The 14,618-nt window shown below is 39.6% G+C and overlaps 1 pseudogene; it reads left to right on the plus strand.

Annotated features, from left to right (window-relative positions):
• Window positions 1-12,181: 12,181 nt before the first annotated feature.
• Window positions 12,182-12,612, plus strand: LOC118829409 (annotated as a pseudogene).
• Window positions 12,613-14,618: the final 2,006 nt, after the last annotated feature.

The following is a 14,618-nucleotide window of genomic DNA, read 5'->3' on the forward strand; positions in this document are numbered from 1 at the left end:
AGGGCCCTCTTCTGGGAAATATCCATAAAAATAAGATTATCCCTGCCTACAAGACACTCGTATCCTATTGAAATGATTTTCTGCTATGTTGATTTCCTAAATTTTGTTCGCCCATTTGTCCGGTTGATGAACACCCATTTTGTTTCTCTATGATCACCAGAGAGTCATCCCTCAAAACTACCTCTCTGTATGATGTGGCAGTGCTCATTGTTTATGTGTGAGCTGATCTGTGCCTCTACCAGTTAGAGCTTGGCTCTGAGCCCTCCACTCCCTCCCTGGCTCATACTGCCTTCTTTTGAAAGTGTTATAATTCAATGGATGCCCTGCACATGAACTGGACAAAAAGGAGTTGGTTTCCCAAGAAAACAGACATGCTGGAATGCTATAATCAGTGTTACTCATAACAAAGAATAAATTTACAAAAAAGTAGTCATTAAATAGGAGAATAAATAATAAAACAATAATTGCTTACTGAAGGGGCTACAAATTCTCCACTCTCCTAGATCACAGAATTTTTCTAAGACATAGATTTAATCTGGACCCAGGAGTTCAAGGGCACATAGAGTATGAGTTTTCCTTTGAGCAGGAGAAGGAGCGCAACACTGAAGTTTCCAGGGACTTCTGTTTCCCTTAGGACTGCTCATCAGGTGCAGACACAGTCTCCGAAGATAGGATCTCAGGTCATTCAGAGCACAGATGTGGGGAATGCAGGGGCTGGTGTAAGTGGGAATTCTTAAGAGCAGGTACTGCTCCAGTCTTGGTGTATGGCCATAGTAGGGGCTTCTAACCTTGTCTGATTGCAACTAATGTATCCTAGAGTAGGGAGAGGGAAATCAGCTGCTGGCAAGAGTAAGGAACCATCCCACTATTATATGTCTTTGTATTCCTTTTTCTCTGACTTTAACCACTCTCTGCTGCCATTGTATTTTGCTATAATTCCTGGTTTTTCACTCTAAAGTCCCTTCTGCCCCTTGGAGGTTGGAGGGAAGGGTAGCAGGAAAGCAAGGGGCCTTACCAAAAAAAAAGAAAAAAAAACATAAGGGACGGCACAACAAAGGGAGATGTAGTATTAGAAAAGTTGGTCTCAGGAAAAGGGCAAAAGGAAGAGGGAGGGCAAAGAATTTGAGAAACCAGAATCTTGCCTGCCAAGCAGCCAAGCTGGTGGGTAGCAAATGGAAAAAGGGTCCTGTTAACAATAGTGATGGTGGTGAGGAGGAAACACCTGCAGCCAGTTGTGCTGAGTAGCTGGCGTACAGGTCCACGGGACCATTGAGCAATGCACCTCAGCTGCAACCAAATCACGAATCCATTAGACAGTATTTCGGTGGAGAAAAGCACGTCTCTCACCAGTGGCCTGTGATGCGAGAAGCAACAGCATTTCTGCAAGGAACAAGCAAGTTAACTACAGTATAGGCAATGTCCTGTTTCCATGAGCAGCATTTCTGTAACTCTTTTGGTTCTTGGTTCCCCATTCCTTTAAAATTCTGTTTTCCTTCATAAGATTTTTATATTTTACCAATTACCTGCAAAGCACTGTGGAGCGATTGATGCACCAAGCACATAATTCCTGCCAGCATGGAGCTTACAGTCTAGTAGGAGGGATAAGACCTGCACACAAATAATACAAAGTAGAACATGATATGAAAGGATTCTGTCTCCTTCCCTGGTTTTCTTTCCATGGGAGAAGAGTCAAGAAGAGTCTTATAGATTATTTTCACCTTGAGTAAGGCTGCGTAGTAAGGAAAGGTGTGGCTCTGTGTGCTGGAAGAACATAATATTTTCCCCTCTGCCTATGCTGAGATTGAATTCAACCAGCATGTTTAAGCAGAGAAACAATACCATTATTGTTATGCTAGGACTGGTCTCTTACAACTTTGCAGATGTGGAGTGATCAAATGCAAAGGATGCTAGTGAAGGGTCAAGTAAGATTCTCATCGCAAGGCAGCAGCACAGCTGAGTGGCCATTTGATTCTTTTCCTCTTCAGTGTATTGGTGAGTTCTGTTGAGAGGCATTGCTAGTTTGGGGAAGGCAACACATAAGGTGTGGACTGTATGTGTTTCCCTTTGGATGTTGCATGTGTCTGAGAGAGCAATGCACATATAAAGCAGCATTTATTAAGCACTTACTACGTGCCAAGCATTATGTTGCCAGGACTGAAATACTGATCTGCACCAAGGTCTGGTCACTGTTGGCACCATTAGGAAGTTGGACTGAGATGGTTTTATTTCTCAGGCCTAGTAGAAGCGAAAATGCTTGATTACTACCATCTGAAACCAGTCTTACCTTTTACAGCATGCCCAGTTGGGACAAAGGATATGACAATTTCCGGGAGAGACTGTCACACTTTCTCTTCTTGTTTGGTGCCCCCTTACTTCTGCTGTAAGTCCTGAGAGTAGCCTCTTACAAGATGTGTCTCTTTCTGCTATCACTCAGGGGACCATAAATCTGGAGGGTCTTTTGAGGTATTTATAGTCGTATCCCTTCTTTTCCTTGTCAGTCTTTGGGGGTGTAGATCTATTACCCTTTCTGGAGGGTGTCAGTTGTTCTTGTTCAGAAATATTAGCTGCTACTGCATTTTGCCCATTGGATATATACCTTCCTTTGTTGTCCCTGCCTCTTTTACTGTGCTCTCGTCAGGGCTTCCAGTTATACTGTGTGGCCTTCCCTTAAACAAGCCAAATTAAAGGAGACATTGCTTTCAGGCTTAACTGGCTTATCTGTGAAAATCTGTTAATAAGGATAAACCATAGATTCCTTATGTTGGTCTCCAGTGGATAGTGTATTGTCACATAAAACATGCGCTTAGTGGAAGGAAGCATCCCGAACGCTTCAAGAAGTAAATTTCCTGGAGCATGTTTTTTAACGTATGTTGTTTATTTATGTTCTATGAAAGTGCAAAGTTTTTTCCTGAGAAAGTCAACTTATCCGATCACCAGCATCAGAGTAGTTCCTGATGCTGGTGTTTATAGGAACAGAGACTCGGACTGTGATTTCATTGCTATAAGGAACTCTTGGGTGAGGAAATATATTCTACCAATTCAGGTCAATAATTTTTCTGTAACTTTAGTCTCAGGGAGTTGCCACGAACCCTGAGAGTGTGAGTGACCAGGTCACATGTCACAAACTGCTCTTAAATCAATGTCTTCCTGCCTTTCAGGATACCTCTCTATGCACTAGGCCAGGCTACATTTAGTACCATGAGATTTAACTTCTAGCTGTCAGGGATCAAGGAAGTTTTCTTCAAGAAGGTGGCTCTTGAGTTCAGTTCCCAACCTGAATGTCAGGAAGGCTTGACAGGCAGAGATAGATAGGGGATCGTATTATAAGCAGAGGCGAACAGCATGAGCAAACTCATGGAAGCAAGAAAAACCTCAACTGGTGAAAACTAGTTTTACTGATATGGCCCCAGCTCCCCATTTAGACTCTTGCTGGAATGGTACTGTTAGGGTTATGGTTCCTACTTCCTTGTTCCTTGTTCCTCCTTTTTTATTAGGAAATTGAGAAAATATAATCCTCTAGCTAACAGGGCAGTCTCTCACTAATATCATACTGCATCTTTGTCTCAAATAATATGAGTTTGAGTCCTGAAACTGGAGAAAGGATTACAACCCACTTTCCTCCCCGGACTACCCACTGTGCGCATGGAGGCTGGACACTGTGTCTATCCCTGATAGCAGCTATTTCCCCATATACCTTATGAGTAGCAGTAGTTGTTAAAACTATCTCTCTGTGGGATGATGCTTTTCATCTGGACTCCCCTGAAATATAAAAGGGCAGGAGAAGACCTGAGAACGGTGGGTCTGGCTGGAGCATAGAGTACGTGAAGGGGAAAAATGTGAGAAATTTGGGAACCAAAGGTACCAGGAAATATAATCCCTGTAAACTCTATAAGAGGAATATTCCAATGTCTAACACAAGTAAGCATGCCCAAAAGAATGGGAGAGGGGTCTGGAGAAGTTGTTGGGGATACACATATCACCAATGTTATCACATGAAATGACTTTAGACAGATAATAACCTTTGAACTTCAGTTTCTTCACCTATAAAAATAATTTCTAAGGTCCCTTTCAGTTCTAAATCCATGACTCTATGATCCTACATAAAAGCCCTCCAGAACAGCAGATCCACATCATTGTTTTGTTACATGGAGATCTTACTTCTCTTACTTTTCTTCCTGTCAAGTGCCTCTCAATCTCTTCACTTTCATCTGCTTCCAATGGACAGCCTCAAAGAAGGAAAGATATCCTCATTAGTGATATTGAAAATCACTGTTGTCTATCTTACCACAGCTCAGCTGTTCTGCCTCCCTGATTGTAATAGTCATAGGGTGAAGTCAGATAATGGAGCAGGGTTTAACTTTATTTCAGAGAAATGAAGGGCCACTGCAAGTTTTTTGAACAGGGGAATGATGTGATCAAAACAGCACCTTTAAAGATTAATCTGACATTTTGTGTTGGAGGAAGAAGAGAATATTGATGAAAAGACCAGCTAGGAGTCCACTGAGATAACTCAGCTAAGAATCAGAGAGGGTATGACTTAGGATAGTAACAGTGGGGATAGAAGGAGGAGACTGATTTGAGATAACAAAGAAGGTAATTCAAGAGGCCAATGTTGTTTATTGGAAAGAGAAACTGGATTTGGAGTCAGATGATCTGGCTTCAGACCCAGATTCTGGTTTGTGAGCTGTGTGGTCTTAGGTCACTTCCCCTTGATGGGCCTCAATTTTCTTACATACAAAGTGAAGAGTTTGGGCTCAGTTATCTCTAAGGGCCTTTCTAGTTCTAATTCCTATAACCACATGGCAAGATTTGGTATTTGCCTGGCTCATATGGGAGTGGAAGAGCCAGGGAAAAGAGTCAAAATTTCTTTTTTCTCTATGTCTTCTAAGTACCCAAGAGGCAGCATGGAATGATAGAGAGTGGGCCTCAGAGTCAGGATGACCCAGGTTCAAGTACCATCTCAGACATGTGCTAGCTGTGTGACCCAGGTCAAATTACTTAACTTTTCAATGCCCTAGGCAGATCCTGAAGACTTCAAGTTACAGAATTGTTGCTGATCTACATTGGTGGAGGAAGTTTCCTCACCTGGGCATTTCATATTTACACTGATGAAATTATAGATACTGTGATGCAAAATTCCCATGTCTTTAAATAGTGTCTAGAACATAGTAGATACTTAATATTTAAGTTTGTTGAATGCATGAAAGATGATTCCAAGTTTTTAAGTCTGAGTTAGTGAGAGGATGGTGGTGCCATGGACTGGGAAATCAAGAGCAGAGGCTCTTTTGGAGGCAGGAAGAGATAACAGTCTGTTTTGATATATTGAGTCAAAGGGCCAGTAGAATGTCCAGGTTGTGATCTCTAGGAGGAGTTGGAGGTGTGGATCTGGAGATTAGGAGAGTGGCTGGGGCTGGGGATATACATTTGGGAGTCATTTTCACAGAAGCAAAGTGGGGGGGGGGCGGTTCCACACTGCGCATGACAATGGGATCAGCCTCTCTCCAGCCAGAATTGTATTACTTTCTTCCATTTCCTGAAATCCTGCCTGATGAAGCTAGTCTGTTTCCAATTACTGTACCTACCTCTAATCCAATAAAAACAAACTGAGAATAGAGCTTTCAAGGGAGCCACTGGCACTGCTAGATTGCCTCAAAGCTTTTATCTCATTATTAACAAACATTTTCATGATGAACTTTTGACCATGGGTTTGCAAAAACCAAAAAAGCCATCCTAACAAGGCTTCTTCATTTAGACTCTATTCAATTCCCAGCTTCTGGGTAATTTTGTCCAGTTACAAAAAAAGAAATGTAAGACAAAGAGGTCAAAAGCCACAGTTGTGTACTGGGTCCCAGAATGATCCTTGAGTCATGTGATAAATATTGACGGAATGTGTACTGGGTTTGCAGCCCTGAGTGGAGGTATTTGTGTAATGGAAAGACACCTTAAAACTAGAACAGAGGATCACAGAGTTGGAGAGTTAGAAAGGTCCACAGAAGCCATCTCTACCTTCCTTAGAATGGAAGCTCCTTGTGAGTAGGGGTCGTTTCATCCTTTGGACTTTTATCCTCAGCACCTAGGACAGTATGTGGTACAAATCAGGTGCTTAATAACTACTTATTGATTGATAGATTGTTCTGGTTTAATCCACACACAAAAGGAATCCCCACCGTAACATACCCAACAAATCCTTGAAGAACTTCAAGGAGGAGCCCATAACCTCTTGAAGCAGCTCATCCCACTTTGGGAAAGCTCTAATTATTAGGACATTTTTTCCTGATATCAAGCCCAAATTGGACTCTTTTTAAAACTTCAACCCATTATTCCTGCCTTTATTTTCTGAGGCTACACACAATTCCAGACCCTTCTCCACATGACAATTCTGTAGAACTTGAAGGAAGTTATATTCCTCCTGAATTTCTTCTTCTTTAGGCTAAACATCTCTAGTTCCCTGAACTGAGTCTCCAATGATATGGATTCGGGCCCTTCACCATTCCAGTTGCCATACTCTTGACACTTTCCAGCTTATCAGTGTCTTTCTTAAACCAGCACTCAGAACTGAACACAATTTTGTGACCCCCATGGGGTTTTCTTGGCAAAGATACTGGAGTGGTTTGCCAATTTCATCTCTAGCTCCTTTTTACAGGTGAGGAAATTGAGGCAAACTGGGTTAAATAAGTTGCCTAGGGTCACACAGCTAATAAGTGTCTGAGGTTAGATTTGAACTCACAAAGATGATTCTTCCTGACTCTAGGTTCAATGATCTATCCATTGTGCCACCTATCTGTAGGTGAAATCTGACAAGGGCAAGTTCAGTTGGATCATTTTGAAAACCCATGCTCTTCATACTGCACTTCAAGATCACATTAGCTTTTTTAGCTGCCTCATCACACTGCTGATTCGGTTGAACTGGCATTTCATCAAACACCCTGATATTTTTTAGAACAACTGCTGTCTAACCCTGCCTCCCCAACCTAGTACTGGTGATATTGATTTTTTACACCAAAATGAAATTGTTTACATTTATCCCTATTGAATTTCATCTTATTAGATTCCACTCAATGCACTAACATATCAAGATATGTTTGGATCCTGATTCTGTCCTCCAGTGTGTTAGCTATCCGTTACAGCTTTGTGCCATTTGCCAATTTGATGAACATGTCATCCACATCCTTTGCACAAATCATTGATGAAAATGTTAAACAACACATAGTTAAAATTACAGATCCCTGTGGTGCTCCATAGAAGACTTCTTGCCACTGACATTGAACCACTCATTGTGGCAGGTGATCCAAACATCTGAATCTATCTAGTCTACATCTTTCCATCTTCAGAAACATAGGAGGAGATAATTAATCAAAAGCTTTATTAAAATTTAGGTAAGCTGTATCTATGGCATTCCTCAAATCTACCACTTTAGCCATTCTATCAAAACCAAAAGGAGATTAGTCTGGCACAATCTGTTCTTTTTGTGAATTAAAAAAATCTTATTTATTTTAAATACTCTTTTCTTTTTTAAATTTTGAGCTTCAAATTTTCTCTCTTCCTGTCTACCCCCGCCCACTGAGAAGGCAAGCAAATGATAGCAATTATACATGTTAAATCATGCAAAACAAGTTTCCAGATTAGCCACATTACAAAAACATGAAAACAAAGGAAAATAAAACAAGAAAATTATACTTCAATTTGCACTCGGAGTTCATCAGTTCTCTCTCTGGAGGCAGATAGAATTTTTTCATCATGAGTCCTTTGGAATTGTCTTGGATTATTGTACTGATCAGAGTAGCCAAGTCTTTCCAGTTGATCCTCATTACAACATCGCTGTTACTGTGTACAATGATCTCCCGGTTCTTCTTATTTCACTTGGCATAAGCTCGTATAGATCTTACAATGTGTTTTTGTGTGTAAACATCCACCCCTTCATTTCTTATAGGATGAGAGTACTCTATGGCAATCATATGCCACAACTTCTTTAGCCATTCCCCAACTGATGAGCACCCTTGTAATTTCCAATTCTCTGCCACCATGAAAAAAGCTGCTATAAATATTTTTGTACATTTAGTTCTTTTTCATTTTTCTTTGATTTATTTGGGGTACAGACCTAGTAGTGGTATTGCTGGATTAAAGGGTATGCACAGTTTGATAACCCTCTGGGAATAGTTTCAAATTGTTCTCTAGAATGGTTGGACCAATTCACAACTCAACCAACAATTTATTAGTATACTATTTTCCTTCATCCTTCCCTTCTGACAGGCACAAGGAGGTACCTCAGAATAGTTTTAATTTGCCTTTCCCTAATCAATAGTGATTTGGAACATTTTTTCATATGACTATAGATAGCTTTGATTTCTTCTTCTGAAATCTGCCTGTTCACATCCCTCGACCATTTATCAATTGGGGAATGGCTTTTATTTTTATTAATTTGCCTCAATTATCTATATATTTGAGAAATGAAGACTTTATCAGAGAAGCTTGGTGTAAATTTTGTTCATTTACTTCATTGTCTATGATAACCTTTTAGCAAAATGTAGTTTTCCTGATTATTTCTTTTAGTTGAGTCTATTTTTGCTTTTGCTTTGTTTGAGATTGTTATTGCTACCCCTGCCTTTTTTATGTCAGCTGAAGCCTAATAGATTCTACTCTAGCCTTTTATTTTAACTTTGGGGGTATCTTTCTGTTTCAAGTGTATCTCTTGTATACAACATATTGTTGGATTTTGGTTTCTAATCCATACTACTACCTGCTTTCATTTTATGGGATAGCTCATACCACTCACAGTTATGATCACTAACTGCGAATTTCCCTTCATTTTATTTTCTTCTGTTTTTTTTTCTTCTTTTTATCCTTTCCCTCTTCAAAGTCTGATCATTGTCTTCCTTAGTCCACCCTCCCTTTTATCTTCCCCTCTCCCACATACCTTTTATCTTCTTCCCCTCCTATTTCCCTATTGAGCAAGACAGATTTCTATACCCAACCAAGTATGTGTATATATTCTTCCCTCTTTGAACAAATTCTGATGAGAGTGAGATTTAAGCATTGTCCAACACGCTTGCATTTTCCCATGCACTATAATAACTCTTCCTTGTATATCTCTTTTATGTGAGAAAATTACTCCCATTCTACCTTTTACTTCATCCCTTTTTCTCAACCCTACATTTTTGGGGAGATCATCATAACATAATCAACTCACACTCATGCCCTTTGTCTATGTGGATTTCTAACTACCCTAATAATGAGAGAGTTCTTAGGCTTACATGTATCATCTTCCCATATAGGAATATATAGGAATATAAACATGTTTACTTCTTTATGCTTCTCTTGAGCCTTGTATTTGAAAATAAAATTTTCTATTTAGCTCTGGTCTTTTCATCAGGAATCCTTGAAAGTCCTCTATTTCATTAAACATCCATTTTTCACCCCTGAAGAATTATTCTCAGTCTTGCTGGTAGGTTCATTCTTGGTTGTAATCCTAGCTCCTTTGTCTTCTGGAATATCATATTGTAAGTCTTCTACTCTTTTTAATATAGAAGCTGATAAATCTTGTGTTATTCTGACTGTGGTCCCATGATATTTGAATTGTGTCTTTCTTGTTGCATGAAATATTTTCTCCTTGACCTGGATGCTCCAGAATTTGGCTATAACGTTCCTGGGAATTTTCATTTTGAAATCTCTTTCGGGAGGTGTTTGGTGGATTCTTTTGATTTCTATTTTATCCTCTGGACCTAAGATATCAGGGAAGTTTTGCTTTATACTTTTAAAAAACAAAATATCTAGGTTCTTTTTTTTTTTGCTCCTGGCTTTAAGGTAGTCCAATAATTCTTAAATTACATCTCCTCAATCTATTTTTAGTTCAGCTGTTTTTCCAATGAGATAACCCACATTTTCTTCTATTTTTTCATTCTTTTGACTTCATTTTATTGTTTCTTGATGTCTTGTGGAGTTATTAGTTTCTACTTGCCAAATTCTAATTTTTAAGGAATTATTTTCTTCAGTGAGATTTTATTTTTCCTTTTACATTTGGCTAATTCTGCTTTTTAAGGAGTTTTATTCTTCTGTGAATTTTTGTACCTTTTCTTACCATTAGGCCAATTCAGTTTTTAAGGCATTATTTCCTTCAGTAATTTTTTGTACCATTTTTACTAGACTGTTAATTCTTTTTTTTTCATAATCTTGTGCATCAGTCTAATTTCTTTTCTCAATTTTTCTTCTCCTACTCTTCTCGCTTTCTTTAACTCTTCCAGGAATTCTTGTTGGGCTTGGGTCCAATTAGCATTTTTCTTTGACGTTTTGCTTGTAGCTGCTTTTACATTATTGTCATCTTCTGAGTTTATGTTTTGATCTTCCCTGCTGTCATAGTAGTTTTTTATGGTCATTTTTTGTTTTGCTCATTTTCCCAGCCTATTTCTTGACTTTATGTTAAAGTTCAGCTCTACTCACTTGGCGTTGGGGAGGCACTGCGCGAAGCTTCAGGCTTTTTTGCCACTATTTTCAGAGCTATTTCTGGGGGGTCTGAAAGTTTTGGTACTTTCAAGGTCATGTGATCCAGGGAGACGTGTGCTTATTGTTCTCCTCTTCTAGGCTCTGGTGTTTACCCAGGTAGTACCTTTTGGCCCTGAAACTGTGACCAGGTCCCTGCAGTTATAATGCTAGCACTTTTCTCTGCCTTGAAACTATGATCATGGACCCTGCTCCCTTTTGACCTACCACAAGTGCTCCTTTCCATGATGGAACTGCAACCCAGAACTCCAGAACTGCCAAATCAATGTCAGCTGCACCCAGTGCCAGCAAAGGGTCCCTTATAATCTCTTTCTATCTAGTTGTCTGACCCCCTTACTGTCTCTGGCCCGAGAGCTAAAGCTGCTGCTACTACTGCCTCCAAGGTCCATTGCTGGTGCTCCTGCTATCCTCTGGGCAGATCCCCATCCCGGTGTTACATACTTCTCTTATGGACCTCCTAAGTTGTCTTAGGGTGGAAAAAATTGAATGAATTTGTTAAGAATATAGAACATGGAAGAAAAGGCTGAGTTGTCTAAATGGACAAATGTTTTCTAAGTCAATATGGTGCTCTGGGGATCCTTATGGATAGTTTAGTGGCTTCATTTCTATTTAAGTTTGACATCCCTGGTCTAGTGGAAAGAATTTTGGATTTCAAATCAGAGGGCCTAGGTTGGAAGATCACATCTGGCATATTCTTGTTGTGTGACCTCGGGTGAGCAATTTATCTTTTCTGGGCCTCAGTCTCCATATCTATAAAATGAACAAATTGGATTAGATGATCCCTTTAAGCTCTAAACTTAATGATGCTGAATTTTGGGGGAGAGGAGGATGTAGGTAGTTGTTATTTAGTGGTTTCAGTCATATCTGACTCTTTGTGAACCCATTTAGGGTTTCTTGGCAAAGATAGTAGAGTGGTTTGCCATCTCCTTCTCTAGCTCATTTTACAGATGAAGACACTGAGGCAAACAGGGTCAAGTGACTTCCCCAGGGTCACACAACTAGTAAATATCTCAGGCTGGATTTGAACTCAGGTCTTTCTGACTCCAGGCCCAACGCTTTGTCTGATGTACTACCTAGCTGCTGGATATGGGTAGAGGGGATAATCAAAGAAGCGAGGAATTCTGTTCAGAATAGATAGGACAATGGTGATGGAAAAAAGGCAGAACACCTTGGGTCGTAATTTACTTTTATGTTCTCCACCAAGGGGAGTGATCCTTAGACTAAAAAGGATGGAACAAAAATGGCTAGCATCTAGAAAGTGCTTAAGAGATCTGGGTTGACTGATGGCCAAGATATATAGGGTAGTAAGAGAACATCATGATGAGTGCATGTCAGCAGGCTCACATGAACTTTAACTTAAATTACTGAAAGAACTTGATGGTGTGATTACTAAGCTATTGTCAGTGATCTTGAAAGATCATGGAACAAGTAGAGGCCTGGAGAAAAGCAAATGTCTCTGTAAGAAAAAAGAAAAGAAAAGGGAATCTAGAAACTATAGGCCATTGAGAATGATTTTAATTCCTGGCTAATTTTGAGAATATATTATTAATGGGATGGCTAGCAAACATCTAGAAAAGGAAGTAACGCTCTTTGGTGAAGGTATCGCAGGCTGCAGCTGCGTGGAGTCGGCAGTCCCTGTCTCTCCTCCTCCTGACTCACCGCTGTTCGCTCTCACCAAGGAATAAGTCGGTCAGGAAGCCGCTCCACTGTCATGGCATTCAAAGACACCGGCAAGACCCTTGTGGAGCCCGAAGTGGCCATTCACCGGACCCCTATCACCCTCACCAGCCGCAATGTGAAATCACTCGAGAAAGTGTGTGCTGACCTAATCAGAGGAGCCAAAGAAAAGAACTTGAAAGTGAAGGGACCTGTTTGAATGCCCACCAAGACACTTCGGATCACAACTAGAAAAACTCCTTGCGGTGAAGGTTCAAAGACTTGGGATCGGTTCCAGATGAGAATCCACAAACGCCTTATTGATTTGCACAGTCCTTCTGAAATTGTTAAACAGATCACATCTATCAGCATTGAACCAGGTGTAGAAGTTGAAGTCACCATTGCAGATGCCTAACCAATCATTTCTTTTAATAAATTGATTGCAACTATTAAAAAAAAAAAGAAAAGGAAGTAACACTCACAAAAAACCAACATCGCTTCCAAGAAGAAGTAAACTATTTTCCCTAAGAAAACTCATTTCCCTTTTGGAAAGTTATTAAATTGATATATTACTAGAATTATCTAGATAGAGCTAGATTTCAGGGAAGCATTTGACAGTCACTCATATAATTCTTGTGGAAAAGATGGAGAGATGTGGTCTACATAATGGCATAGTTAAGTGGATTTGTAATTGGTTGAATGGCTAGACCTAAAGACTTGTTATTAACATTCAACATGGCTGAAGTGGGAGGTATCTGGTGAAGTTCCCTCGGTATCTATCATTGGCCAGTTTGTATCAATGACAGATAAAAATAAAGATGGCACATATATCAAACTTGCAGATGACACAAAATTGGAAGGAATGACAAGCTAACAAGTTAGATGGCAGAGTCAAGATTCAAAAAAATATTTTTAACAGGTTAACTATGGAGCTAATCTAAAAAGATTAATTTAACATGGATAAATGTGAAGTCTGACATTTAAGTTCAAATAACAGTTTCACAAATATAATATAGAGGAGACTTGCCTAGATAGTAGTTTGTTTGAAAAGGAGCCAAAGGTTTTAGTATATTACAAGCTCAATAAGAGATAATAGTGTAAAATAAAAGCCAACAAAGCTAATTCAATTTTAGGCTTATTAAAAGAAGGATGGTATTGAGACTTGGGGAGGTGATAATCCTTTGCTACCCTGGCCTAGTTAGACCCCATCTGTTGTATGTGGTTCAATTCCATATAAAGTGTCGAATACCTGGGGCTGCAACACTCCAGAGTGCTGCTCAAACTAGATTAAAATGTAATGGGAAACATTTAACAAAGTAAAATATGACAGAACATAGATGATATTAACATGTGGCTTACTAAGTTAATATGTCCCCTTCAGGGATCGTTATATATAGTCTATTGGCATTTCTATTTGAATTTGATACCATTATATGGGGTATCTTATCAAGGTTGATAAACTGGAAAGCATTCAGATGAAGGTGATTATGGTGGCGAAAGGTGCCATATGAAGATTACTTGAAGGACTTCGGAATTTTAGCCTGAAGAAGAGAACACTTAGAATGGGACATTGTATCTGTCTTAAGGTATTAAAAGAGTTATTTTGGTGAAAGAGGGATGATAATTAGACTTTTCTGCTTGAGCCCAGAGGACAAAACTAGGAGCAATGAATGGAAAGTACAAAGAGGAATTAACACTTACAGTAAGGAAAGACTTCCTATCAATTAGAGTTGGCCAAAAGGGGAATGGACTGTTTTGGGAATAGACCTCATTAGAAGTCTTCAAGCAAAAACTCCATCACTGCCTTTTTATGCATATTGTTGAGGTGATCCTGGTTTAAACGTGGGTTGGACTCGAACATTGAGGTCCCTTCTTTCTATACGGACTCCTAGGACCCGTGTTCTGCTGACTGGGTTGGTTTCCTTGGTCCCCCAGTCAACTTTTCAACTTGCAATTAAAGCCTTTACCTCCATCTTTACTTATTTAGTAGATCCTTTAACTTTTCAATTTACTCTCGATCTTTAGATATATTTGTAAATCCAGCTCCATTTAGTGTGTCTCTGTTTATAGTTATTCTTATGCTCTTTCCAGGCTTCTATGTGTTTGGTAGCTTCCATAGAGCTTTAATTACTTGTGGGTATGAATTGTGAATTCTATTTCTCACCTCACCATTTAGGGATTTGAGATCCATTATTTCTGTTAGCTCTATTCTTGTCTTACCAGACTCCCCACTCTGCCTTATTTCCTCTTGGCCTTTCTGGTTGTTGCCCAGCCCCTGTATGACATGCAGATTCAGAGATTTGAAGTACAGGTAGTATAAAAATCCCAAAGTAGATAACAGACAGGGCAAGTCAATGGCAAAGAGATGAAATTTCTCCCTGAGACCCACAGCCTACCCTTTTTGGGATCTTTTTCTCTTTTCCTAGTCAAATACTCAATGTCTTCTTGCTCCTTGCCATCAATACTGC

This window comes from Trichosurus vulpecula, chromosome 8, assembly GCF_011100635.1.
Source record: "Trichosurus vulpecula isolate mTriVul1 chromosome 8, mTriVul1.pri, whole genome shotgun sequence".
Lineage (NCBI taxonomy): Eukaryota > Metazoa > Chordata > Mammalia > Diprotodontia > Phalangeridae > Trichosurus > Trichosurus vulpecula.